Source organism: Lactuca saligna, chromosome 8 (genome assembly GCF_052625555.1).
Source record: "Lactuca saligna cultivar CGN05327 chromosome 8, ASM5262555v1, whole genome shotgun sequence".
NCBI lineage: Eukaryota > Viridiplantae > Streptophyta > Magnoliopsida > Asterales > Asteraceae > Lactuca > Lactuca saligna.
Genome location: NC_136424.1, coordinates 32,751,611 through 32,778,641, shown reverse-complemented (window position 1 = coordinate 32,778,641; position 27,031 = coordinate 32,751,611).

Sequence of the window (27,031 nt, the reverse complement as noted above, 5' to 3'; positions counted from 1 at the left end):
CATTCAACCCGAGGAGGAAACTCCGGTTGAACCGATTGACGAATCCTTACCTCTTAGATGTTCCAATAGAGTTAGAGTTCATCCCCAGTTTTATGGTTTTCATATTACTACCGAAGGGGACACGTATATTAGTGATGGTACACTAGTAAATCTTGATGAACCTAATAGCTATAAGGAAGCCATGACAGGCCCGGAGTCTGCGAAATGGAAAGAGGCAATGGATAGCGAGATCCAATCCATGTACGATAACCAAGTTTGGAATTTGGTTGATTATGTGCCCGAACGTAAGACCGTTGGGTGCAAATGGATCTTCAAAAAGAAGACCGACGTGGATGGGAACATACACACATATAAAGCGCGATTGGTCGCGAAGGGCTTTACTCAAACTCCCAGAGTTGACTATGATGAGACCTTCTCACCACTTGCGAAGATTAAATCTATTAGAGTGATGCTAGCAATTGCCGCATTTCATGATTATGAGATTTGGCAAATGGATGTCAAGACTGCTTTCCTTAACGGAAAGTTGGCTGAGGATGTTTACATGGCTCAGCCAGAGGGGTTTGTGGATCCGAAGCATCCGAATAGAGTGTGTAAGCTTGAGAAGTCCATTTATGGACTTAAGCAAGCGTCTCGCAGATGGAATCTTTGCTTCGATGAGAAAGTCAAAGAGTTTGGATTTATACGAAGCGAAGACGAATCTTGTGTATATGTCAAAGCCAGTGGGAGTATAGTAAGCTTTCTCGTTCTATATGTCGATGACATATTACTCATAGGAAACGACATCCCGACTCTGCAGGAAGTCAAGTCCTGGCTCGGGAAGTGTTTCGCTATGAAGGACCTCGGAGAGGCTTCTTACATTTTGGGAATAAGGATAGTAAGAGAAAGAAGTAAGAGACTAATTGGACTTAGTCAGAATACTTACTTAGAAAAGGTACTAAAACGTTTTAGTATGGAAAACTCAAAGAAGGGAGAATTACCGATACAAGGAAATGCCAAGTTGAGTAAGACTCAAAGTCCGAGTACCGAAGCTGAGATAGCAGAAATGAGCCGAGTACCATACACTTCCGCAGTTGGCTCAATCATGTACGCTATGACTTGTACTCGCCCTGATGTAGCCTTCGCTTTGAGCATGGTTAGCAGATATCAAGGGAACCCTGGCAAAGTACATTGGATTGCGGTGAAGAACATCCTTAAGTACCTTCAGAGGACGAAAGAATGGTTCTTAGTCCTTGGAGGGAGTGATGACTTGAAGGTGCAAGGGTATAGTGACGCCAGCTTTCAGACCGACAGGGACAACTACCGTTCACAGTCGGGCTGGGTCTTTACCCTAAATGGAGGAGCAGTGACATGGAAGAGTTCCAAGCAGGAAACCGTAGTTGATTCAACGTGCGAATCAGAGTACATTGCAGCGAGCGAAGCGTCGAAGGAGGCAATATGGCTAAAGAACTTCATTGGTGATCTTGGAGTTGTGCCGGCCATAAAGGAGCCCATGGAGATTTTCTGTGATAACGAAGGTGCGGTTGCCTTGTCCAAGGAAACAAGGGATCATGGTAGATCTCGACATATCGACAGAAAATATCACTTCATTAGACATCGTGTAGAAGAAGGACAACTCGTAGTGAAGAGGATATCATCAGAAGATAACCCAGCAGATCCGCTTACGAAGGGACTGAGTAGGGTTAAGCACTTGCAGCATGCTAGGAGTATTGGGCTGAAGAATGATATTAGTATAGATTAGATAGTATTAGAAACGTATAATAGATAAATGTAATTAACATTTGATGATTAAATAAAGGAGTTTTATTTATAAGTAAAGTTACTGTCATATGTTAATTGTTTAACTATTGTTTCACTTTGCATGTTTTGACTTCCAGAATAATTAAGGTTATTAAGAATAATAGAAATTGTTCAAATGGTCCACAATCGTTCATATGTTGGAAGTAGATATGAATGAAGATTTTCATGAATTGGTGTTTAGATTGTCTATATGGTGTTAGACATAGCAAGGGTTGCTGCAACGTTCATGAGTGCTTATGAACTGGTTTTGAGCATTGGAACAAACCCGCGCTTACTGGAATCACTTTATGGAATACGATATAAAAGGTGATCGCAAGACGATAATATCATATAGTCTTAAAACCTAGATATATGGTTTATTATTTGTTGATTGATTGTACATTGATAATGCGAAAACGCATCAGTAACTTGGTGTTATAAAACGCATTGTTGTGTATAGTTGGTTAATGAATAAGTAAATGCATATAAGTCGAAGTTTATCTGTAAATTTTATCCTAAGAGGGTAGAAGAGATATCTTGGCCACTCGATGATTTGATTTGACTTATGTGCCGGGCCCGGTTAGAACTGAATTGATGTGTTTGATTAAGTTCTATGTCGAATAAATCGGAGATCGAGCAATCTAAATGCTAGACTAACCATTCCATAGGATTGTCAGCATGATATCTAACAGAGGACTGTACGATCCCTTATCTAAAGGACAAGATTGATTAGATCAGAGTTGACATCGCCTTTGAGAGCTACGATTGCAAACCGAATTGTACTTGTATAGTTACTAGTCTTATCCAAGTGGGAGACTGTTGGAATAGTGTCTAAGGCTGCAACTATATTAGGCAAGTATTTGATCCGGTTGTGCATGGTCCTTTTGGGTTGCCTTCACCATAGCAACTTGATGGATGATTTGTTAAGAGAGAGTAAATATTATAAGGAATATTATATTGTTATTTGATTAATATAAGTCATAAATTAATTGGAATTAATTTGGTGACTTAAAGAGATTAATTAAATAAAGGGGTATAAACTGTCAATTGTTTGATAGTTAAACTTTAGACTATAAATCCATTGGGATATACTTTGGACGAATTCTATGAGATATAGGATAGCTAAAATCGTCCAAAGGTTTATCTATGGAATGGATTTGGATAGCCTTAAGAGAAGATTATCCAATTAGGGTTTAGGTTGTAATCCTTAAGGAGTCTACAAGTATAAATAGACCCTAGGGGAATTTGACACACCATAAAAAGTAGAGATACTCTGGCCGAATTCCTCCCCTCTCCTCTCTCCTAAATCATCTTGCTTGCTATTGGTGTTTGTAAGCCATTAGAGGAGTGACATTTGTGACTCTAGAAGCTCCAAGACAACAAGATCAACAAGGAACTCAAAGGTATGATTCTAGATCTGTTTCAATGTTGTTATTTAACCTAATTAGCCATTAGAAGTCTTGGATTCAAAGCATGTTTAATTAGAAAGCCTAGATCCAAGCATTAGGGTTTTGCATGCGCACATAGGAAAGTTCTTATGGCTAAAACCCATCAACATTAGGGTGATGAGAATAATAAGGTTTGCTCTTACTCTATACATGTTTCGTCTGGTAAGTTCTTGCGATACATCAAAGGAGATGTGGGATAGGTTGAAAGAGCTTTAATCAAGTGATGCAGATCTGGAACACTCAATTCAAACATTATCTCCTTCTGAGTTTGGTGCTTTTGCTTAGAAATCTGATGAAAAGCTTGATCAGACCTTCATTCATTTTAACCATCTGTTAAGGAGAATGATTAAACATAATCTTAAGCACGAAAAGATTGAGAAAAAGGTTACTTTTATGAATGTTTTATCGCCTGAATGGAAAGGAATTGTACCCACAGTTAATGCTCTTGAATAGTTCAAGAGCTACACCTTGGTGAAGCTTCAGGGAATTTTAAAATCTCATGAAGGTGAGGTGACACAAGATATGAAGATTGTGTCCAACATGGGTTCATTGGCCTTAGTTGCTAAAGGAAAAAGATTGCTAAAGAAGATTCCGTATCCGATTTTTCGGATAGTGAACTTACCAAAGAGGAACATGCTCGTATGGTAGCTAATCCCAAAAAGTTCACCACAAAGAACTTTGGTCTGTTTAAGAATAGAAATAAGAAGGAGAAATTCAGCTCGAAAAGATCAAGAGATGGGAGCTTCAAGTAATCTTAAAAGGAAGGAGACAAACAAGAGAAAAAGTTGTCGGGAGATTCTGTCTATGATTGCAACTACTTCCATGGCAAGAACCATGATAATGCGAAATCTACTTTGATCATCCAGGAAGGAGGTGATGAATTTGGCAGTGTTGAAGTTTGGTCGATTGATTCCAAAGATGATGAGGTTCGGAAGCCCACACATCGTGGATGTTTTGTGGTAAAGTTTGATGTGAAGCATTATGAAGGGAGATGTTTGATGGTACAAAGTGGAGTCTAGAACAGAGGGGATACACAATTGATGGTGGGAAGCCCTTTAAAAGTTGTTTCGAAGTGAAACCTATTTTGGAACAGGTAAAAGAATGCAAGAAAGTCATCAATTAGGTATACTCCATTCTCCAATCTCTCAATATTCATTTTTCTCATTACGAATCTGAATTAGATAATTTAAATTACACTTTCACTAATTTTAGCGATAGTTTATAGGGAACCCATCTAAGTAATTCTAACATGAGTGATCAAATCAGCAGGGTAACGAATAAAAGTAAAGAGAGATGTATATGGATAGAGAAGTTGGAGTTAGAGCTAACTAGGCTAAAAGATGATGTCATTTACTTTAAGAAAGTCAATTTGACACTTTTGAAACAAAGAAATATTTTATGTTTATATCACTTAACTACATATTGACTGTGAAATAGGGAAAAAGATACACAAAATGATTTTACCCTTTCTTGAATTAAAAGATGATGAAATTGATGCAGAGTGTTATAAGTGCAAATTGTGTCTTCGGATGATGTTTCTGAATCTTACTTGACAAAATTGAAGCATATATTCAATCCAAAGAACATAAAAGAATGTTAAAACAAATGTTGGATGAAAATGATAAAGAACATATTAAATTTGGTATTGTACAAAAATTTGACTCTTTATGCACAAAATTGAGTTCGGAAAATACTTTCAATGTTGAAAATGTTTCTGAATTTGATGAAAGTGACATGAGATAGATTTTTGTAGAAGATGAGATTGATTGTTCGATATTTGTACAAAATGTGGATGCACCAAAGAAAAGTTGTTTTCTGAAAACAAAGTTGAATATGTACGTATTATTGAAAATAAGGGTTCGGATGTTTTGAAAGCAAAAGCCACAATATTTCCAAAAGTACACACCGTCCCTAATCAAGTTTTCGTGAAAAACGGACGGAACAAAAACGACACATCAGAACTAACGCTCATTGTTAATGATGATAATGCTGATGGATATGATGAAATTTTTTGGTCTAGAGCAATAGTCAATTCGGACGAAACCAAAGGTCTTTCTGAAATGACCTCTTGGAAAACGAACGGATGCATTTCAGAACCTCTGAATCGTGTTGACTTTGGTTACGACCAGACAGGACCTAGTGGCACCATGAATATCCACACTGAACCTCCTCTGAGCAACAACTGACACCTGTTAGAAAATAGAAACCTAGAGCTAACATTCATAAGTCCGTTGAGGATCATATTGCTAAGAAAAGGCAGCTAAATGCTAGATTTCAGAAAAAGCATAAAAGTGAGAAAGCGTTTCTGGAAATCTAAAAATTTAAATTTTGTTAACCCAAAAAGATCCGCAAATCAAAAAGTGAACTCCTCTTTAAATTCGAAACCTAAATTGTTTTCAAAACCACAGTCTTCATTACCACAGGTTTCTGAATCCGAAGTTTTACCGAAACCTTCATTTTCAAAAAAAAAAAAAAAAAAAAAAAAAAACGAGACCATTAGAAAATATAAAACCCAAATCTTCTGCAAAAACAAATGTTTCAAAATCTATCAATACATCAAAAGATGTTAACGACAAAGTAAAAGTTGTTTCGGAACCTGAAATTTCCTTCAAGGTATCCGAAGCGAATTTGAAAAAGAATGAAAAGAAGTTTATGAAAAAGGTAGCTAGGCAACATATAGAATCTAAACAAAGACAAATTCCTTTTAAAGAAAATAATCCCAAAGATAATAGAACTGTTGTTTTCAAAATTATGAAAGGAGAGAATTCTACTTTGATAAAGAGATCTTACATGGTTGATGAAGCTGTAACTTTTCCTATTCTTAAGAAAACCTCACGAGGACCCAAACAACTTTAGGTTCCTAAATCTCTCTAAATTTTATAGGTAATTAGTAGTGAACAAAACGACTATGAATGGTACATTATTTGTGGTTGTTCGCGTCACATGACAAAAAGGAGGGAAGAGATGAGGGAATACCGATCGTTGAAGGATGGTGGCAAAGTTAAATACAGAAATAATGCCACAAGAGAAATAAAAGTCTACGGGATGATTACGAATGGCGAATTCTCCATTCGGAAGGTAGCTTATATGGAAGGCCTGTAACATAACATGATAAGCGTTTCTCAATTGGTTTTAGGTATAAGACTGAAAGTATCATTCGATGACGAGGGATCTGAAATCATTGAGAAGGAAAAAAAGATAATGCTTCTGAAACCCAAAAGAAAGGGAGAGATGTTTCCTTTGACCATAAAACTGATCACTGGAAAGCCTTCAATTTGCCTACTTACAAGAGCATTTTCAGATGATAGTTGGCTATGGCACCGAAGGCTCGCACATCCTAATTTCAACGACATTAACAAATTAGTACTTGGCGATCTTGTCCGATGACTCCCTCTTATGAGCTTTGAGAAGGAACATATATGCTCTCCATGCAAACTAGGAAAGCGAAGTCGCAAAATTCACTTGAGTATTGTAAACACCAATGTAATCAAGGCACTAGAACACTTACACATTGATCTTTGTGCCCCATATGTCATTGAGAGCATTGGTGTAAATCTATATATTCTAGTGATAGTTGATGATTTTTCTAGATTTACTTGGGTTTATTTTCTTAGTTAGAAATCAGATGCAACATCGAGACTTGAAGAATTTATCAAGCAGATCGAGATGAAATTGCGAAAGACTATTCAGAACCTAAGCAGTGATAATGGTTTAGAATTCAAAACCAAGTGTTTCAAAAATTTCTTACTAAAATAGGAATCTCTCCCAACTTCTCCACTCCTTACACTCCTTAATAGAATGGTGTCATATAACATACACGTTCTGAAATTGTGTATTGTTATTATTAAAAGTGAACAAAATTGAGTGTTGAGTTCTAACAGATAGTTTTTACTAGAAATGAAGTAAAACTATGTTTAGAATCACTCATAAAATATTGGAAGTCATATGAGATTCCAATTAATAGCCAAATAATGACCATTTAGCGAAAATATAAAATTTGGAATAAGTAAAATTTTATTATTTGATGTTGTAGAGAATCTCGTTAGAAACATTTAGGCGAAAACCTCATCGTAATCCGAGTTATAACAAAAAAGTTATGACCAATCGAAGATTTGCGACAAAACCGACACGGCACCGAATGACGTAAAAAGTGAGTTTTTGATATGCTACTTGTTAGCCTTAGTAATCTAAATGAAAGTTGTAGTATTCGTTAAACCGAGAAGTTCGATAAAAAGAACGCCAAAATCTGACTTCGTATGAAAAAGTTATGATTTTTCAAAGTTTCAGTGTAGCAGCAGACAGCTAAAAACTTGAATTTTAGATCGAGTGATTTTTATCCGAAACAACCTAAACGGGAATTGAAGGTCTCGTCATTTGTAGTACAATGGTAAAAAGTCTGATGAAAACGGATTTCGGATGAAGAAGTTATGAATTTTTAACGGATTTACCTGTCTTGGTCTGTTAAAAATAATAATATAAAGATTAAATTCAAAATTAGCTGACGAAATCTAAACGAACGTTATAGAGCATAAATTTAGCTACGCGTGCATATAAATAACATAAAAAACGGAGTCCGTATGCGAAAGTTATGGATTTCAGAAGATCGGGGCTCAATTTCTGAGAAATCTCGCAAGGATAAGGATGATTTCGGTGAATCAGCAGCCACGTGTCGCGTTCTTCCCGGGTCCGAGCTTGGTCCAGTAGGCGTCCGACGTGTTTCGTGGTGACTCCTCGCTTTGGAAGCTGTGGTGCGTCCGAGGAGCGAAGCGTGTGCAACCCGGTCCGAACCTCGCGCCAGCTGTTCCGACCCTCAAATCCGAGCCTCGCCTTTGCGCCGCGTGGTTTTCGCTGCTGCTACCACTTGTTGGAATAGTGTCTAAGCCCGTAACTATATTTGGTATGTATATGACCCGGTTGTGCATGGTCCTTTTGGGTTGCCTTCTCCAAAGCAATTTGACAAGGTAATTTAAGGGGAAAGAGAGAGTATTATGATTTATTAATATATTATAAGAGTAATATATTAAAAGAGAAATCATATTTATTTAATTAGTATTGGTCATAAATTAATTAAGAATTAATTTAGTGGTCAAAAGAGATTAATTGAATAAAGGGGTATAAATTGTCAAATGTATGATAGTTGAGTTTTTGGTTAAGGAAACCTAATGAGCTTAAGGGGGAACGAAATTATGATGGGTAACCATCATATTTTCGTCCAAGGGCCTTATTCCAGAAGGTTCCTTGGGCTGCTTGGTGGCTAAGCTATCCATTAGGGTTTAGATTGAAACCCTAGTAACCTGTAAGTATAAATATGACCCCTAGGGCTTTGAATTCAGCTACCACTTGATTCTAAGAGTACCCTAGGCCGATTTCTAGCCTCTATCTCCTCTCTCATATTGCCTTATTGCTTGTGGGGTTTGTGAACCATTAGAGGAGTTGCATTTGTGACTCTAGGCTCAAAAGAAGAAGAAAGAGAAGATCTAAGACAACTCTTGAAGAGGTAAAAATCTAGATCTGATTCTATATGTTAATATTGTTGTCAATATGCTAGATTAGGGTTTGTAAGTCTTGGAATCAAAGCATGTTCAATAGTGAAACCTAGATCCAAGCATTAGGGTTTCTATGAGAACATAGGAATGTTTCTTATGCATAAAACCCATCAGTGGTATTAGAGCCTTGAATGGTTTCAGTTGAATGTGATGCTTAACTGCTTTATTTGCTGAAAATCAATTTTTTGGTCCCTGCCCTGACTCAACTCGGCGAGTCAGTATCTGGACTCGGCGAGTTGACCCCTACTCGGCGAGTCCAGGTCTGACTCGGCGAGTCAGTTCGTCAGAATTAGGGATTTTCGGGTTTTGGCTGCTGTTTTGACTTGGACTTGATGCTTAATTTGTTTTATGAAGTTAAAATCCAAATTTTATCTTAATTAAGTGTTTATCCTTGCCAAAATAATAGATAATTTCAAATCTTTTAATATTAGTTGTTTATATGATAAATATGGATTATTTAAAATTATTTGGTAATTATCTAATGACTAAAATTAAGATTAGGTCAAATATAGATAATTATGAAATTAATTGATTAATTTGAATTATTTGTTATTTGATCCCTTATGTTTTGAAAAGTTCAATACTTGCCCTCAAGTTTTGAAATTTGAATTTATGATTAAAAGTTTAATTTTGAGTAATTTAAATTTCAAACCCTTAGAATTTTACAAGTTTAAAATTCAACCCTATACTATTATATATTATTACAAGTTTAGTTAATATATATATATATATATATATATATATATATATATATATATATATATATAACTTAAAATGCTAGTCTTACCATTAGTAGGCCTCATTCACGAAGTCGGTCTATAAGGTGGGTATAAGGTTGCTGCCTATAAAATGGCGCTTAATGGGTGTACATTCACACCTACCGCTTGCTTGACTGGTGGAGGGTCGTTAGCCGAACGGGTAGGATAGGGAAACCCTCTCCTCATTAAAAGTATAATGTTAATTATAAAGTAACTACATGTTTACAAATTCCCATTCCTAGTTACTTTAGGGTAAAATGTGAAAATGATGCTAATCCATGGAATTACACTTCGTACCCTTGTTAAACGTTGATGGAGCGCGTGTGGTTAACCGGAACATCAATTTGGGGATGACATTAGTAGCGAAGGGTGACTCGATGTTTGTCATAGATCAATGGAGCGTGTGTGGTTTACCGGCACATTGATTAGGTGATAAAGACATTGAGTGCACCACGTTGATTCGCATGGTTATTCACAAATTTGTTTGCGATCCTCGGCATCCCAGTCACAAATTTGAAATGCATATCGAGATTTAAACATGCCATTGAAAAGTTCAATGAATCTCAAAGATCTAGGAGTTTTCAATACATTTAAAACCTAAATTGCTTTTTCGTTTTTCATGGTGAGAATTAGTGAATCGTCATTCACTTACCTTCAAATTATTTACTTTTAAAGTACGACATCCCTTTCTAAGTTGTAAATAGTGTTGTTGGATCCTAGCCCTAATTTCTCATTTGGGTGTTTAATTAGGGATTCATTTCTAATCAAACTTTGTTCCTTTCTTTTTCAGATGTCTGCAAACAACAACAACAACGCTTCTGGGTCATTCTCGTTGATGAACTTGTGTCAGAAAGTGACATTTGATGGTTCAAACTTCAACGAGTGGATGAGGTATATTCGCATGATCACACGCTACGAGGAAAAGGAATATGTCCTCGATGAAAAGCTTGAGAAGATCATCCCAGATGTTGCTACTCCCGAGGAATTGGCCGCCTTTGAGGCCCACAAGCGTGATGCCATGAAAGTACACTGCATCATGCTGGCCACCATGAACCTCGAACTCCAAAAGTCCTATGAGGACATGTATCCATATGAAATGCATCAGGATTTGCTGGACAGGTATCACCAGAGCGCGAGGCAAGAGCGCTATGAGATCATTACTAACATGATCACCGCTAAGATGGGGAGTGGAGAATCCCTAACCTCTCATTTGTAGAAAATGCAGAGGTATGTTGATCGTCTTCTCAAACTTAATGTTAAGTTTGACAAGGATTTGGCTATCGACATAATCCTCCACTCCTTTCCCTCCTGCTACAATCAGTTTAGGATGACCTACCATATGAACAAAGAGGAGGTCTCCTTGAGCAAGCTCCAAGGACTCTTGAGGACTACTGAGAGCAACCTCAAAGACAAATCCGTTGCACCGTCCCCTGCTGTGGCCGCTCCTGTGATGGCGATAGGTCAAGGAAATGGTAAAAAGAGGAAGGCTCCATGTAAAAGCCACCATAAGGGGAAACCCCATGATAGTTCGTCCTCAAGTGGGACCAAAGTTGGCCCTGCTAAACCCTCTTCCGATCCAAAAGAAGCAGAGTGCTTCTATTGCCACCAAAAGGGCCACTGGAAGCGAAGTTGCCCACAATATCTGCAGGACATAAGAGATGGGAAGATCAAGCCCACATTTGCAGTATGAATTCTATTAAATCTAATAACTCATCATTTGCTACTTCATGGGTTCTTGATACAGGGTGTGGTTACCACATTTGTTCTGATATGCAGGGCCTAAAAAGAAGTAGGGAGATGGAACATGGGAAGATGAACCTGATTATGGGAAACAGAATATCGTCACCTGTGACCAAAGTCGGTGTTTATTCTTTAGTGTTGAGTAATGGGTTAGGAATAGATTTAGAAAATTCCTGTTATTCGCCAGATATGGCAAGAAACATTATTTCTTTTCACGGGTTGTTTAGACAAGGTTTCAAATATTCTTTTGATAATAGTAATGGTTCTATTAACGTTTATTTGAATGGTGTTTTTTATTTCAATGCATTACCTTGTAATGGGATTTATGAATCTGTGATGATTGTTGATAATTTTGGAAATAATGTTTTGAATATTGATTCGTCTACTAGTCTAGACAAAGCATGCTTGTGGCATTGTCGCCTTGGTCATGTCAACAAAAAACGCATAGCCCAACTCCAAAAGGATGGAGTGTTGGAGTCATTCGACCTTAGGGACAATGACACGTGTGAGTCTTGTTTACTTGGGAAGATGACCAAGTCACCCTTTACTGGCACTTGTCAAAGGGGTGAGGGTTTATTGGATCTCATACACACCGATGTATGTGGGCCCTTTAGATCCACCACAAGGGATGCTTGCCGCTTCTACGTGACTTTTACAGATGATTATAGCAAATATGGATATATCTACTTGATCAAGCAAAAGTTGGAAACCTTTGAAAAGTTCAAAGAGTTTAAGAATGAAGTGGAGAATCAGTTGGGCAGGAAAATCAAGATGATTCGGTCAGACCGAGGAGAAGAGTACCTAAGTCTTGAGTTTCACGACTATCTAAAAGAATGCAGAATCGTTTCGCAATTGACGCCTCCGAGGATGCCACAATTGAATGGTGTGGCTGAGAGACGTAATCGGACCTTGTTGGACATGGTTTGTTCTATGATGAGTCGGACTTCGTTACCGATAGCTTTCTGGGGGTATGCCTTAGAGACTGCCGCCCACATACTTAACTTAGTTCCCACCAAGAAGGTTTCCAAGACTCCTCACGAGATGTGGACAGGGAAGGCTCCCTCTGGCACATATCAAGGTTTGGGTTTGCGAGGCTTTCGTAAGACGAGAGACTCACGACAAACTAGAACCTCGTAATGAGAAGTGTTATTTCATCGGCTATCCGCAGAAGTCTTTTGGCTACCTTTTCTATAGACTGAGTGACAATGTTGTCTTCGTTGCTAGAAGAGGAGTTTTCCGAGAAAGGGAATTGATAGGCCAAGAAGACAGTGGGAGGCGAATTGAACTTGAAGAAATTCAAGATCAAAGCGATGAAGGAACCTCTGACATTGGCACTCAACTTGAGGAGGAAACTCCTGTTGAACCTGTTGACGAGTCCCTACCTCTTCGACGTTCCACTAGGGCTAGTGTTCCACCCCAGTTTTATGGTTTTCATATTACTACTGAAGGGGATACATTTATTAGTGATAGTACACTAGTAAATTTGGATGAACCTAGCAGCTATAAGGAAGCCATGGCAGGCCCGGAGTCTGCAAAATGGAAAGAGGCTATGGACAGCGAGATTCAGTCCATGTACGACAACCAAGTTTGGAATTTGGTTGATAATGTACCGGGTCGTAAGACAGTCGGGTGCAAGTGGATCTTCAAGAAGAAGACGGACATGGATGGTAAAGTGCATACTTATAAAGCGCGATTGGTTGCGAAGGGCTTTACTCAAACTCCCGGAGTTGACTATGATGATACCTTCTCACCAGTTGCGAAGATAAAGTCTGTTAGGGTGATGCTTGCTATAGCTGCGTTTCATGATTATGAAATATGGCAGATGGACGTGAAAACCGCTTTCCTTAATGGAAAGTTGGCTAAGGATGTCTACATGAATCAGCCAGAGGGTTTTGTCGATGCGAAGCATCCAAATAGAGTATGCAAGCTTGAGAAATCCATTTATGGATTGAAACAAGCATCTCGCAGATGGAACCTTTGTTTTGACGAGAAGGTTAAAGAGTTTGGCATTTTGCGAAGCGAAGATGAATCTTGTGTGTATGTCAAAGCCAGTGGGAGTATAGTAAGCTTCCTCGTATTGTATGCCGACGACATACTACTCATTGGAAACGATGTCCCAACCTTGCAGGAGGTCAAGTCCTGGCTTGGGAAATGTTTCGCTATGAAGGACCTCGGAGAGGCTGCTTATAATCTGGGAATAAGAATAGTAAGAAACAGGGAAAGGAGACTGATAGGACTCAGTCAAGATACATACTTGGAAAAGGTACTAAAGTGTTTTAGTATGGAAAATTCCAAGAAAGGGGAGTTGCCAATCCAAAGCAATACCAAGCTGAGTAAGACTCAGAGCCCGAGTACAGAGACAGAGATAGCAGATATGAGCCGAGTACCTTACACTTCCGTTGTAGGCTCTATCATGTACGCTATGACCTGCACTCGCCCTGATGTGGCCATCGCTTTGAGCATGGTCAGCAGATATCAAGGGAATCCTGGTAGAGCTCATTGGATTGCAGTTAAGAATATTCTTAAGTACCTTCGGAGGACCAAGGAATGGTTTCTAGTCCTTGGTGGGAGTGATGACTTAAGGGTACGAGGGTACAGTGACGCTAGTTTTCAGATGGATCGGGATAACTTCCGATCGCAGTCAGGCTGGGTATTTACCCTAAATGGAGGAGCAGTGACTTGGAAAAGTTCCAAGCAAGAGACCGTAGCTGATTCAACGTGCGAATCAGAATATATTGCGGCAAGCGAAGCGTCAAAGGAGGCTATATGGTTGAAAAACTTCATTGGAGACCTTGAAGTTGTGCCATCCATAAAGGAGCCGATGGAAATTTTCTGTGATAATGAAGGAGCGGTTGCCTTGACCAAGGAACTGAGAGATCATGGCAGATCTCGACATATTGACAGAAAATACCATTTCATCAGACATCGGGTAGAAGAGGGACTCCTCGTTGTGAAGAGGGTATCATCAGAAGAGAACCCAGCAGATCCCCTCACGAAGGGACTGAGTAGGGTCAAACACTTGCAGCACGCTAGGAGCATTGGGCTGAAGGATGATATAAGTTTAGATTAGATAGGAAATGTGTAATAGATAGTTTGTAGTTGACATTCGATGAATAAATAAATTGTGTTATTTATGAGTAAAGCTACTATCTTATGTTGGTTATTTATCTATTGTTTCCATTTTGCATGTTTTGACTTCCTGAATGATATGATTATTCAAAAGGTCCACAGTCGGTCATATTTTGGAAGTAGATATGAATGAAGACTGTCATGAATTGTTTGTAGATTGTCTAAAAGGTCGTAAACATAGCAAAGGTTTGCTGCAAAGTTCATGAGTGCTTATGAATATGAGTTGAGCATTGGATTAAACCCGAGTTTGCTGTATCACTTAGTGGTGTTTTATCTTAAGTGATCGCAAAGCGATAACGTCATATAGTCTTAAAACTTAGAGATATGGTTGTTGTTTGCTGGTTGGTTATACATTGATAATGTGTAAACGCATCAGTAACTTGATGTTATAAAACACATTATTGTGTGTGATCCATTAGTAAATAATAGATGCATATAAGTCGAAGTTGATCTGTTCCTTTTATTCTATGAGAATAAAAGTGATATATTGGCCACTTGATGATTTGGTTAGACTTATGTGCTGGGCCCGGTCAGAATGAAGTTGATGTGTTCAACTAAATTCTATGTCAAACAAATCGAAAATCAAGGAACTTTTGTTGGACAATAAGCATTGTCAGCATGATATCCAGAACAGAGGATTATACGATCCCTTATCTAAAGGACAAGTTGATCAGAGTTGACAGCGAAGTGTAAGAGCTACGATTGCTAATCGGATTCTGAAGTCATATGTGAGATATAGTTACTAGACTTATCCAAGTGGGAGACTGTTGGAATAGTGTCTAAGCCCGTAACTATATTTGGTATGTACTTGACCGGTTGTGCATGGTCCTTTTGGGTTGCCTTCTCCAAAGTAATTTGACAAGGTAATTTAAGGGGAAAGAGAGAGTATTATGATTTATTAATATATTATAAGAGTAATATATTAAAAGAGAAATCATATTTATTTAATTAGTATTGGTCATAAATTAATTAAGAATTAAATTAGTGGTCAAAAGAGATTAACTGAATAAAGGGGTATAAACTGTCAAATGTATGATAGTTAATTTTTTGGTTAAGGAAACCTAATGGGGTTAAGGGGGAACGAAATTATGATGGGTAACCATCATATTTTCGTCCAAGGGCCTTATTCCAGAAGGTTCCATGGGCTGCTTGGTGGCTAAGCTGTCCATTAGGGTTTAGATTGAAACCCTAATAACCTGTAAGTATAAATATGACCCCTAGGGCTTTGAATTCGGCTACCACTTGATTCTAAGAGTACCCTAGGCCGATTTCTAGCCTCTCTCTCCTCTCTCATATTGCCTTCTTGGTTATGGGGTTTGTGAACCATTAGAGGAGTTGCATTTGTGACTCTAGGCTCAAAAGAAGAAGAAAGAGAAGATCTAAGCCAACTCTTGAAGAGGTAAACATCTAGATCTGATTCTATATGTTAATTTTGTTGTCAATATGCTAGATTAGGGTTTGTAAGTCTTGGAATCAAAGCATGTTCAATAGTGAAACCTAGATCCAAGCATTAGGGTTTGTATGAGCACATAGGAATGTTTCTTATGCATAAAACCCATCACCACTTGCCTCTCCGGTCCGAACCTCGGCCCTATAAAAGGGAGGGTTGCGATATCTTCCGAGAAAAATTAGAAAATTGCCATTTTTCACCCAGTTTTCAATATTTTTACTATTTTGACATCCCCCGAAGCCTCGGTGTCAATTTTAACATCCGAAACACGCCCCGAAGTGTCGTGAAGCCCGAAAAATTTATCTTTTCGGTTTTAAAGCTCTGCCTTCGTAGAGCCCGGTTTTTCAATAAATCTCCTGTTTTTCAACGAATAAAGTCATATTTAGAGCCGAAATGTTGCACAAATTATTATTTTGACCCCTGGATTATTTCAAGGTGAGTTCAATATATAGGAACAATTGTATGTTATGTGTTATATGTGCTATGTGCTTTTCAGTGTTATTATTCTGAGTTATTTTCCCGTCTTATTTTTATTCGCTATTTTTAATAACAAAGTTATACCTTTGACCATGTGATCAGTGAAAGGACTTAGATTCACAGTGGTACTGGTATGTAGCCTCTGGCCATGTAGAACATGTCTCGTAAGAGAATGACTTCTATTCCATGGCATTGGTAGAAGGTTAAATAGGAATGGTATGTAGCCTCTGACCATGTAGAGCATGACTCCGTAAGAGAATGCACTGTATTCTATGGTATTGGCAAATGGTTAGATAGGGCTATAAGCCTGAAATCTACCAAAATGTTAATCAGAAATTATATGTCTTCTCTGCCATTTGGGGAAAGCTTTATTGATGCATATCAAGTATTGAAATCGTTATGTCTCATTGATCGTAAATCTTTGATTCAAATCTTGAGTTGATATTGAAAGCCTGACATATGATACACATATGCTATTGTTTTTCTTGTTCCCTTTTGCTTCTGTCATATTGGTATATATATAAGGCATAAGATTATATTGTATCTATTTATTAAATTCACTAAGCGTTATCGCTTATCCCTCTCAATGTTTAACAATTGCAGGTGATGAGTATCCAATATAGTTTTATACTGCTGAAAGATTTAGAATAGTTAATACTATATTTCTGTATTTTAATGTTCATATATGTATATGAATAGTAGATTCCTGGGTAGACATGAAATGTAATAAAACTTAGTCGGTTTGTATCCAATCTTTTGTAATCAATTTATCAATATAAAATATTGTTTTATAAATATGTATGTAGCATGTTTTGAGGAAGTAACTTAAGAAAAAATTTGGAATAGTATGAAATTTTGGGTCTTTCATAAATACGAAAGTTGGGGTCTTTCATGTCATTGAAAGACAAAAGTGAACTCGGTGCGAAGCTGCAAGGACTATGCTATTTTTTGCGAACCTTCCACTATATTTCTAGGCTGTTGCTAACGGAACTGCCTTTTTCACTTAGAATCGATCTCTAATCAATAAGAGATTTCTTATCACTCCTTATGAGATTCTGAATAAACGAAAACCAAATGTTAAGTTCTTTCATGTTTTGGTTCTAGGTGCTTCATATTTAATTCAAAAGAACAACAGAACAAATTCGATGTAAAGGATGACAAAGTAATCTTTCTAGGATACTCTCTTACTTCTAAGGCATATAGGGTTTTGAATAAGAAATCCAAAAGGATAGAAGAAACCTATTACATTACACTTAACGACAACTATCTCAAGACGTATCTGAAGACTGATTGTCAAGCTGAGGAAATCTGTCTTTCAACAAATCTGATGACTATTCCTCTTTCAAATCTTTATAAGGAATTCATGAATTTGTTTGATGAGCTCGAAAAGTCTATTTCTTCAAAATCTAATGCTCCAAATACTAAGGAAGGTGAATTGATTAAACTCATCGATGAAGCTGCCAAAGATCTAGAAAAGGAACCACCTATTTTGAAGGATTCTGAAATTCCACCTTTGCCACAAGCTCCAAATGCTCATGTCCAAGGGGAGGGTTCCGCTTCAGCCTCCAAATCCAATACACCTATTCGGGGGGGGGGGGGGGATTCTAATCCCAAAGTCAAAACCGACATTCTGATCCAATTGGGAGAATCCAGTTCCGAATGTAGAGTCACATGCAAATTTCCATGGGGAGAATGAGAATGAAAATAATAACTCCGACGTTCAATCATAATTTGAAGATGTAAATGCCGAACTGGATCGAACCTATGATCCAAACTACCCTCCATTGGCCAAATAGACCAATGATCATCCGAAATCTCAAGTTATCGGAGAAACAACTTCTGCAGTTCTCACTAGCGCTCAACAAAAGCAAATCAAACTACATTATTTTCAAAAATGGAAATTTTCATGTTTAATTCGTTCATCTCCTAAATCGAGCCTAAAACCGTGAAGATTTCTCTTTATCATTCTTATTGGGTGCAAGGTATGCGGGAAGAGCTTAATGAGTTCGAACGTAACAAAGTGTGGAGATTGATTCCAACTCTGAAGGATGCATCTTTGGACAAATTAAAATGGGTATTCTCAAACAAGCTTGACAAAGAAGGCATTGTCATTCGGAACAAAGCATGGTTGGTCGTGAAAGGGTATTGTCAAGAGGAAGGCATAGACTATGAAGAAACTTTCGCACCAGTAGCAAGGCTAGAATCTGTTCGGATTTTCCTTGCCTACGCAACTCATAAAAATTTCAAAATCTATCAAATGGATGTGAACTGTGCATTTCTTAATGGTGAATTAGAAGAAACCATCTATGTGGAACAAACACCAGGTTTCGTGAATGAGAAATATCCAAATCATTGCTACATTTTGGATAAGGTTGTGTATAGTTTATAACAAGCACCACGCGCATGGTATGAAACCCTTACCTATTTCTTAAGGCAATCTACGTTTAAAAATGGCTCCGTCGACCCAACCTTCTTTCTCAAGAAAGATGGTAACCATCTGATGACTGTCCAAATTTATGTTGTTGATATCATTTTCGGATCTACTAACCGTAAATTAACTACTGAATTCTGAAAATTAATGGAAAATAAATTTGAGATGAGCTCAATAGGTCCAATTAACATTTTCCTTGGTTTAGATATTAGACAAAGTAACAGAGGGGATTTTTCATCAACGAAGAAGCCTACAAAAAGTCCTTGCTTGCGAAACTCGTAATGTTGGGAGATTCAACGGTCAAGGTTCCTATGGCAATCAGAACAAATCTTACACCTTCCTTGGACAAGTCAGCAACTGACATGACTCTTTATCGACAAATGATAGGTTCATTAATGTATCTAACAGCTAGTCATCCAAACATTATGTTTTCCGTTTGCTATTGTGCCAGGTTTTAGGTAAATCCGTGCGAACCCCATATGACTGCTGTAAAGAACATCTTCCGATAGCTTAAACGAACAACCTCACTTGGAATCTAGTACCCTTCCAACTCAGGATTCTTTGTGCATGTGTTCTCTGATGTTGATCTTGGCAGATGCGGTCTTGATCGAAAAAGTACAACAGGAGGATGCTAGTTTCTAAATGGAAAACTAGTCAGTTGGTAATCTACGAAACAAACATATGACTCCTTATCCACTGCTGAAGCTGAGTATATAACAGTTGCATCTTGTACTTTGCAAATAGTATGGATTGAAAGTCAGCTCCGAGATTATGGGATAAATATGAAGATGATTCCTTTATATTGTGATTCCGAAAGTGCGATTCACATTTTCCATAAGCCAGTGCAATATTCGAAAATTAACCACATTGCACTGAGATATCACTTCATCAAGGATCATGTTGAAAATGGGAACATTGAAGTGCATTTCGTATGATCCTCATATCGATTGGATGATATCTTCATAAAGGCCTTACCTGAAGCAACTTTCAATTGTGTTTTGCCAAGTCTCGGAATGATAGAAGTTGAATCAATTTCGAAATCCAATATGTAATCAGAAGTTACTTTTCATACTCCAAACTTCAGAAGGATTCGAATTTCATTATTCATCATGGTTTCGGAAGCCACTGTTCATTTGTGTTTATAAATTTTCTTTTCTTAATATTTTCATTTTATTTTCTGTTTTTATTTTATTTTTCAAAAAATTCAAATTTACAAAAATATTTTGTTAGTTTTTGTTTTTATTTCTTTTCAGAAAGTATAAAAATCACAAAATAATTTTTCCTTATATCTATTTTTATTACTTTTTCATAAAAATTTCAAAAACTCCAAAAATATTTCTCTTTATTTATTTAAGTATTTCTTGGGAAGATGTTTCTGATATAAGTATAATTTCTTATTGGTGCAATTCAGAACGATGTCACAGGTATGAAATTTCGAATATTTGTACTAGCAAATTATCCCTAGAAGCATTCTGTTGCATGTTGACCCAAGCCTCTGAGACTATATATTGAACCTTTAATGTAACTTTCGTCCTGATTGTTTCTTCCCAATCAGGCTAATTATTCACATAAGTCATTGTGCTATCTTACTCTTCTCAATGAGTTAAGAGTTGATTACTTAGTCATTCGGTTATAGCATAGGTACACATTTTTCGGAACCATGTTATTATTTCTCCATCAACCTTACTTTCACAAATGTAACCCATGAGAATATCAGAAATTACCACTAAGGTTATGGTTACCCAACTTCTATGTTTATGACCTTAAAATCGTTATCACCACAATTTTAGTGAAACCCAAAATCTGAAACCTCGTTCGGAATTTGCGGTGACCAATTAAACTGTTCTATATTTTCACTGTGGAATTAATGATAAATACCTTTTGGTTGGTACCTTATACAAAATAAAATCTCATTTTTATTTTTGCATGATGTTTATGAAAGCTCACGACCCAAGAATTTTCTTCCCTAAAGATCCATTTTTTTTTTTGAGATTTTCAAAATTTATCTTGTTATCCTAAATATATCTAAAGGTTAATTGTTTTTATGGCTACACTGGTAGGGATGAAACTTAGAACCGAAAAATCGGACCGGAACCAGAACCGTTGGAACCGGTTCCGGTTCTGGGTTTAAATATTGGTTTTATCCGGGTTCTGGGTAATCTAGGTTTGGGTCCATCAGGTCCGAATAAACCAGGTCAAAAACTGGAACCGGAACCACTTTTAGGGTAGGAACTAGTTTTTATGAAACGTTTAAAAGATGCATATCTTATTAGTTTCAACTCCGATTGACGTGAAGTTTTTCTTAACATGTAATTTAGAGTTTTTATATGATTTTAGACTATAAATTTGCCTTTTTTAGTTTTATATTCAATGACTTACAGTCCCCCAAAGTCAAGATATTAAAGCTGAAATTTTTTAGTTTTTCAGTTTTTTTATTCGGTGAAAGTTTTAAAACATTCATATCTAATTTGTGAAGTTGGATTGACATGTGGTTTTTTTCCAACTTGTAGTTTACAGTTTGTACATGAGTATATACTATAATTTTGTCCTTTCTGCTTTGATGATCAATGATTTATAGTCCTCCGAATTCGAGATATCAAAACCAAAAAATTTCAACTTTTCAACTATTTGTTTTTGTACTTTGTATTCTGTGAAAATGTTAATGTTATGTTGGAATGGTTCAATGTAAGGAAATTCTATATATGGAAAGGATAATTGTGTTCTAAAAATTCAATTATGATTATGGCATACCTCTTCATAATCAAAATTTGGAGAACATGGAAAATAGATTAAACTATAGCAAAAGAATGATTAAGTATCATGTCTTTATGTTAGACATTATGAATTGTATTCCATATGCTTGAGGTATAGGATCGATTTCATATGCTATAATATTCTCGTGTTCTAAATTTTCAAAATGCAAAGGGCATTAAAAGGGAAAAAGGAATAGAAATGGATTTGACTAAAGTGGTTAAACGGTTGTTAAGGACAATCTAAGGTTTGCTAAAGATTTGTCGCTTACGGACAGTTGGTAATATAAAAACAGATGGACCATATTGACATATTCTGAAGAGAGGCAACTCTTCTTCAGAAGTGATAGTCAAAATGGGAATATGGAATGTTTCCATATTGGGAGTTGAAGAATAGATGAAAAGTTAGAAACTTTCATGCAAGAAGGATGTTCAAAGGAATGTACTTTGAATTTGAGACTTCATTTCCATGGAATTGTCTTGTAACAATCTACAAAATGCATATATTGTAATATCATTGGTAAAGTCTCTGTGACTTTTGGCACCTAGAAATTACAAATGAATCATTGCATGATAAGTCTAGAATCTAACACTTTCTAGCAGTGACAAGAATTTAGAATTCTTACACTTGCAATAAGGATTTGGAATTGTGAAATAAGCATCATTGAATGTTTTCAATTGATCTATTTCACAAAATCAGGATCATAGACAAACATAGTGTGCATGCGTGGATCATGGCATAGCTATTATTTTTTCAAGAATTAGGTTGATAAATCGAAACATTATACAATGGATAATGTGTAATCAATATGGTAGTTAAATAAAAGGTGTTTTTATTTATATTCATAAGTTCTGAGACCATATTGGATTCGATTATTATTGTGTTTCACTTTGCATGTTTTAACATCCGAAATAACCAGGTTATTCAAACCATCCACAGTCGATCATACTTTGGAAGTAGGTATTGAGGCAAGATTGTCATGAATGGGTCTGTAGTTTGTCTAGGACAAAGTGGTTGCAGTGTTCATGAGTACTCATGGAATAAGATTCGAGTATTGGATCCAACCCATGCTCATCTGAATCACTTCATGGAGTTTATCAAGAGTGGTTATGAGACAATAATATCTTATATTCTTGAAACGGAGACATGTGAGTTGTAGTTAGGATTCGGTTGCACATTGATATATGTAAACGCACCAGTAACTTTATTGTTATAAAACATATCATTGTGTGTAATTTGATGAGTAAGTACAAGCAAGAATTTGGGTCAAATTTTATCCTTTCCTTTTACCCCATGTGGATAAGAGAGATATATGTGGCCCCCTCGATGATTTAGTGATGACACCAGGCCTGGACTGATTTAATTTGTTTAATTAGTCGGTCGTCATCAATCAGAAATTGGGAAACAACAAATGTACAGAGAGAATGATTATAATCCATGTATCAGTCCATATTATATCTAGAATGGAGGAATATATGATCCCTTATCTAATGGACACGTCATTGACTAGGTAAGAGTTCGATAGAGGCTTTAAGAGATACGGTTGCTAGTCGGGTTGTGGAGTCGTACTTGCAATAGTAGTTATTAGACTTATCCAGGTGGGATACTATTTGATTAGTGTCTAAGCCCATAACTATAATTGGTATGTACTTAACCCGAGAGTAGCATGGTCTATTTAGGTTGCATATCACCAGGACAATTTGATAGCATAGACTTTTGAGAAGAGGCTATTTATGGTTAATTAATATATTATAAGTTCTAGTATATTAATTTGAAATCATATTATTTAATTAGTATCGATCAAGAATTAATTTGAAATTAATTTTGTGATCGTTGATTTGGTAAATCATTAATTCTTATAAAGTGGGCTTATGACCCACAATTCTTCATGTTGGGCTAAACCCATGTGGTAACGCATGGATACTCCATGGAGGTTTTAACCCATTGAGCATGAGGGATATGGATAGTTATTAGGGTTTACATTGTGTAACCCTAGTTAGCCACAATATATATAAGAACCCCTATAGCTCATGAAATTGGCACTTAAGTGGAAACACAAGAGGGCTAGCTAATTTTATGAGTGCAAGTGACCTCCTCTCAAGTTCCTCCATCGTTGGTGGTGTTGCGTGATTCCATTTGAGTTGGAACACTTAGGGAACTAAGTTCTTAAAGGTCCAACGTTTCCAACTATAGCAAAATGTATGTCATCTAACTTGTTTTAGTACCCCAAGTATCAAAATTTTGTATGCTAGCTAGGGTAATACCTTAGGAAGTTCAAGTTTGCATGTCTAATAGAGAAAACATAGATCCAAGGTATTTAGGGTTGCATGCACACCTTAGGAGTGTTAGAATACTTAAAAACCATCAAAAACAACCACTCCCAACTCCAGGTCTTGTGTCGTGTGACAACCCGAAATTTCTTTTTGAGCGAATGGTTAAAAAATTTATCAATTCAGATTTATTTCTGCTCTCGTTAGCATTATTTTGGGGTCTAATTGAATATTCTAAGCTCGGTGCAATTGATATTTAGATCCAAGAAACGACTTTTCTAAATCGTAACATAGCATCCGGGCAAAACACCCCTTCGAGAGGAGTGTACGGCCGCAAACTCAACTTTACGACCATACACCCCCACCTAACCCTTGGCCGAAAACTCACCCCTATATAAGGGATGCATGGCCTTCATTTCACACTTTACGCACTTCAAAGGCTTTCTCTCTCTACTTCGATTGAATTTGCTTCAAGATCTTCAAGATTTTAAGTGTTCTCCACCTTGAATTGAGTCTCATTCCTCTATCTAGTAGTAAATCCATGTTCCTATCTCATTAATCTCATCTTTGTCTAGATTTCCTCTCTGACCAAGAACACTAAGAACACACACTAGTTCTTGGTGGCTAAAAACCCCATGTCAAGCTTCCTTATAGTAAGTAACTGCTTCCTATGCTTGTTATCTACTAGAAATGCTTGTTTTTCACTGAAAAACCGACCCAAAAGACTTGATCATGGAGGATTTATGTCGGTAAACCCATGTGTATGGTCATACACCCCTTATTGGCCGAAAACCCTATTTTTGGTCGATTATTGGCCCTAAACTCATCCAAAATCTATGTTTGGGACTTAGAAAACTACTGGGAGGCTAGAAAGGACCTTGAAACACTGAAAATCACACCTTTCATCAAGTGTTTACGATCGTAAACTCATGGGTCGTAAACCCATAAGCTGTAAACCCATGGACCGTAAACACCTAGGCCGCAAACTCTTGGGCCGAAAACCCTATTAGGATGCAAACCAATGACCGTACACCGCTGTTTATGGCCGCAAACTACTCACCCTCGATCACATGTGATTTTAACACTTAGTTCCAAGTGTTTCCTACTCCCTAAGGTGGTTTCCTTCCATAAGAAATAGTGTTATGCCTCATCTAATACATATATGTGCTTCTATATGTTGAATAGATCTGTTTATTGTAACATCCCAAAATTTAAGACTAAAAATTTCTTTTATAAAACATTACTTAAAAATAATTATCAATCTATATCATAACCAGAGTATTAATTTCCAAAACACATGTTCATTATCAGAGTAAAACATTCCCAGGCTGTCTAATCTATGGTGTGTGCCATGCGATCACCCCGAGCTCTTCCCTCCGCTACCGGAAGTACGTGAAACCAAAAATGAAAATCGTAAGCACGAAGCATAGTGAGTTCCCCACCTTACCACATACCATGCATAACCACATACTGCACATACTGGGCCACGCCCACTATTTTGGGCCTCGCCCCTACCTCGGGCCTCGCCCGCTACAACAACCCCGCCGCTCCAGGCCCCTCCTGGCTTCGAGCCCCGCTCGGATACAGATCTATTTAACTTAGGCCTTGCCTGTCACTGGGCCCCACCCGCTAACATATAATAGTACATAAGCATATAACAACAGCATAAGCTAACATATACTCACAAATCCTGTCCTGAGGCCTCGCCTATCTTGGGCCTCGCCCTTGTCCTGCTACTGATGAGTCATGGAACCCCGTCCACGCCCTTGCTGAAAGTGAGATACGGGCCCATCCCACACTCACTCTTTCCCTAACTTGGGCCTCGCCCCTGTTCTGCTGCTAATGAGATGTGGAATACCATCCGCACTCTGCTACTGGTGAGATACGGGACCTCGCCCACACTCACCTTCCTACCAGGCACATACATGTATCACACAGACAACAAGTACAAACTAACATATAAACCATTCCTTGGGCACCCGCCCTCTATCATTGGACCTCATCCTGAATATCATACTAGCATACCGTGGCTAGGGCTAACCCCCGGGTCTTCCTACTTGTATCTACATGGGTCGGCATTGTGGCCTTAGACCTATTCACACAAAGGGAAACTCACCTGCACTTGCTGAACTTGCTGATAACACCTCTAGCTGCTGCCCAGCAACTCTTTGAACTCCTGCTCCACTAGCTCCCCGAGCTACCATATCAATGCAACACTTAGTCTAACTATCCCCCGAAAGTCAACCAAGTCAACTCTGGTCACAGTCGAGTCTTGGTCAATGTTAACGTTCCAGGTCAACCTTACTCACCGAGTATGCCTGCTGACTCGCCGAGTTCACCGATTTCCGAGTCCTGGCTTGTGCAACTCACCGAGTCCCCACTCAACTCACTGATCCGAGTCTTAACTCGAAAGGGTTTGGGGTTTTGCGACTTGACTCGTCGAGTCCAACGCAATCTTCAACAAACTCGTCGAGTTGTTCTTCCAACTTACCGAGTTCCTTCCCAACTACATCCAACCTGCCGAGTCCACTCATGTGACTCGCTGATTTGCACCAGTTCTTAGTCCATACAGTGGCTTTTCGAGCCAACCAGGGGCTCCAACTCATAGATCCATACTCCTAAAGCTCAATCCTCACATAAAGTTGCAAACTTTACGAATAATAAAGAGATCAAGGCTCAAAACACTCTAGAGCTAGGTTTAGGGACAAAAGGGCTTCACCAACTACTCATCTTCAGATGCTTTATGACATATTGGACCATCCCAACACTAGATCAGAAGTGGCAACGACATATATAGGCCCCAAACTCGAATTGGGTCTCAGACAACCATAAAACCCCCAAATCTCATAACAAAAGTAGATCTAGATGCAAAGGAAGGAAGATTGCAGCTTATTACCTCCAAGATGAACACCAACTGAAGTAGATCCCGGATCTTTACTTCCATTTGAAGCAACCTTCTTGATCTTTAAGTTCATTTCCAAAGTGTCTTTCCTCCAAAGCTATTTCTCTCAAATGATGGAAGCTCACACGAAATCTAGGGTTTACACGTTCTCTAGGATGATAAGGAGGCTGAGGGAGGGACATAACACCCATTATATAGGATGCAATTCCCGGGATTAGGGTTTTCCTCGTTCAGACTAGACTCGCCGAGTCCCCTTAGCCGAATCGCCGAGTCGGTCACTAATTCCTGAACCTGGAGCCCGCTGGGACTCGTCGAGTTTCGCAGTGGACTCGGCGAGTTGACCTTTTGACTTA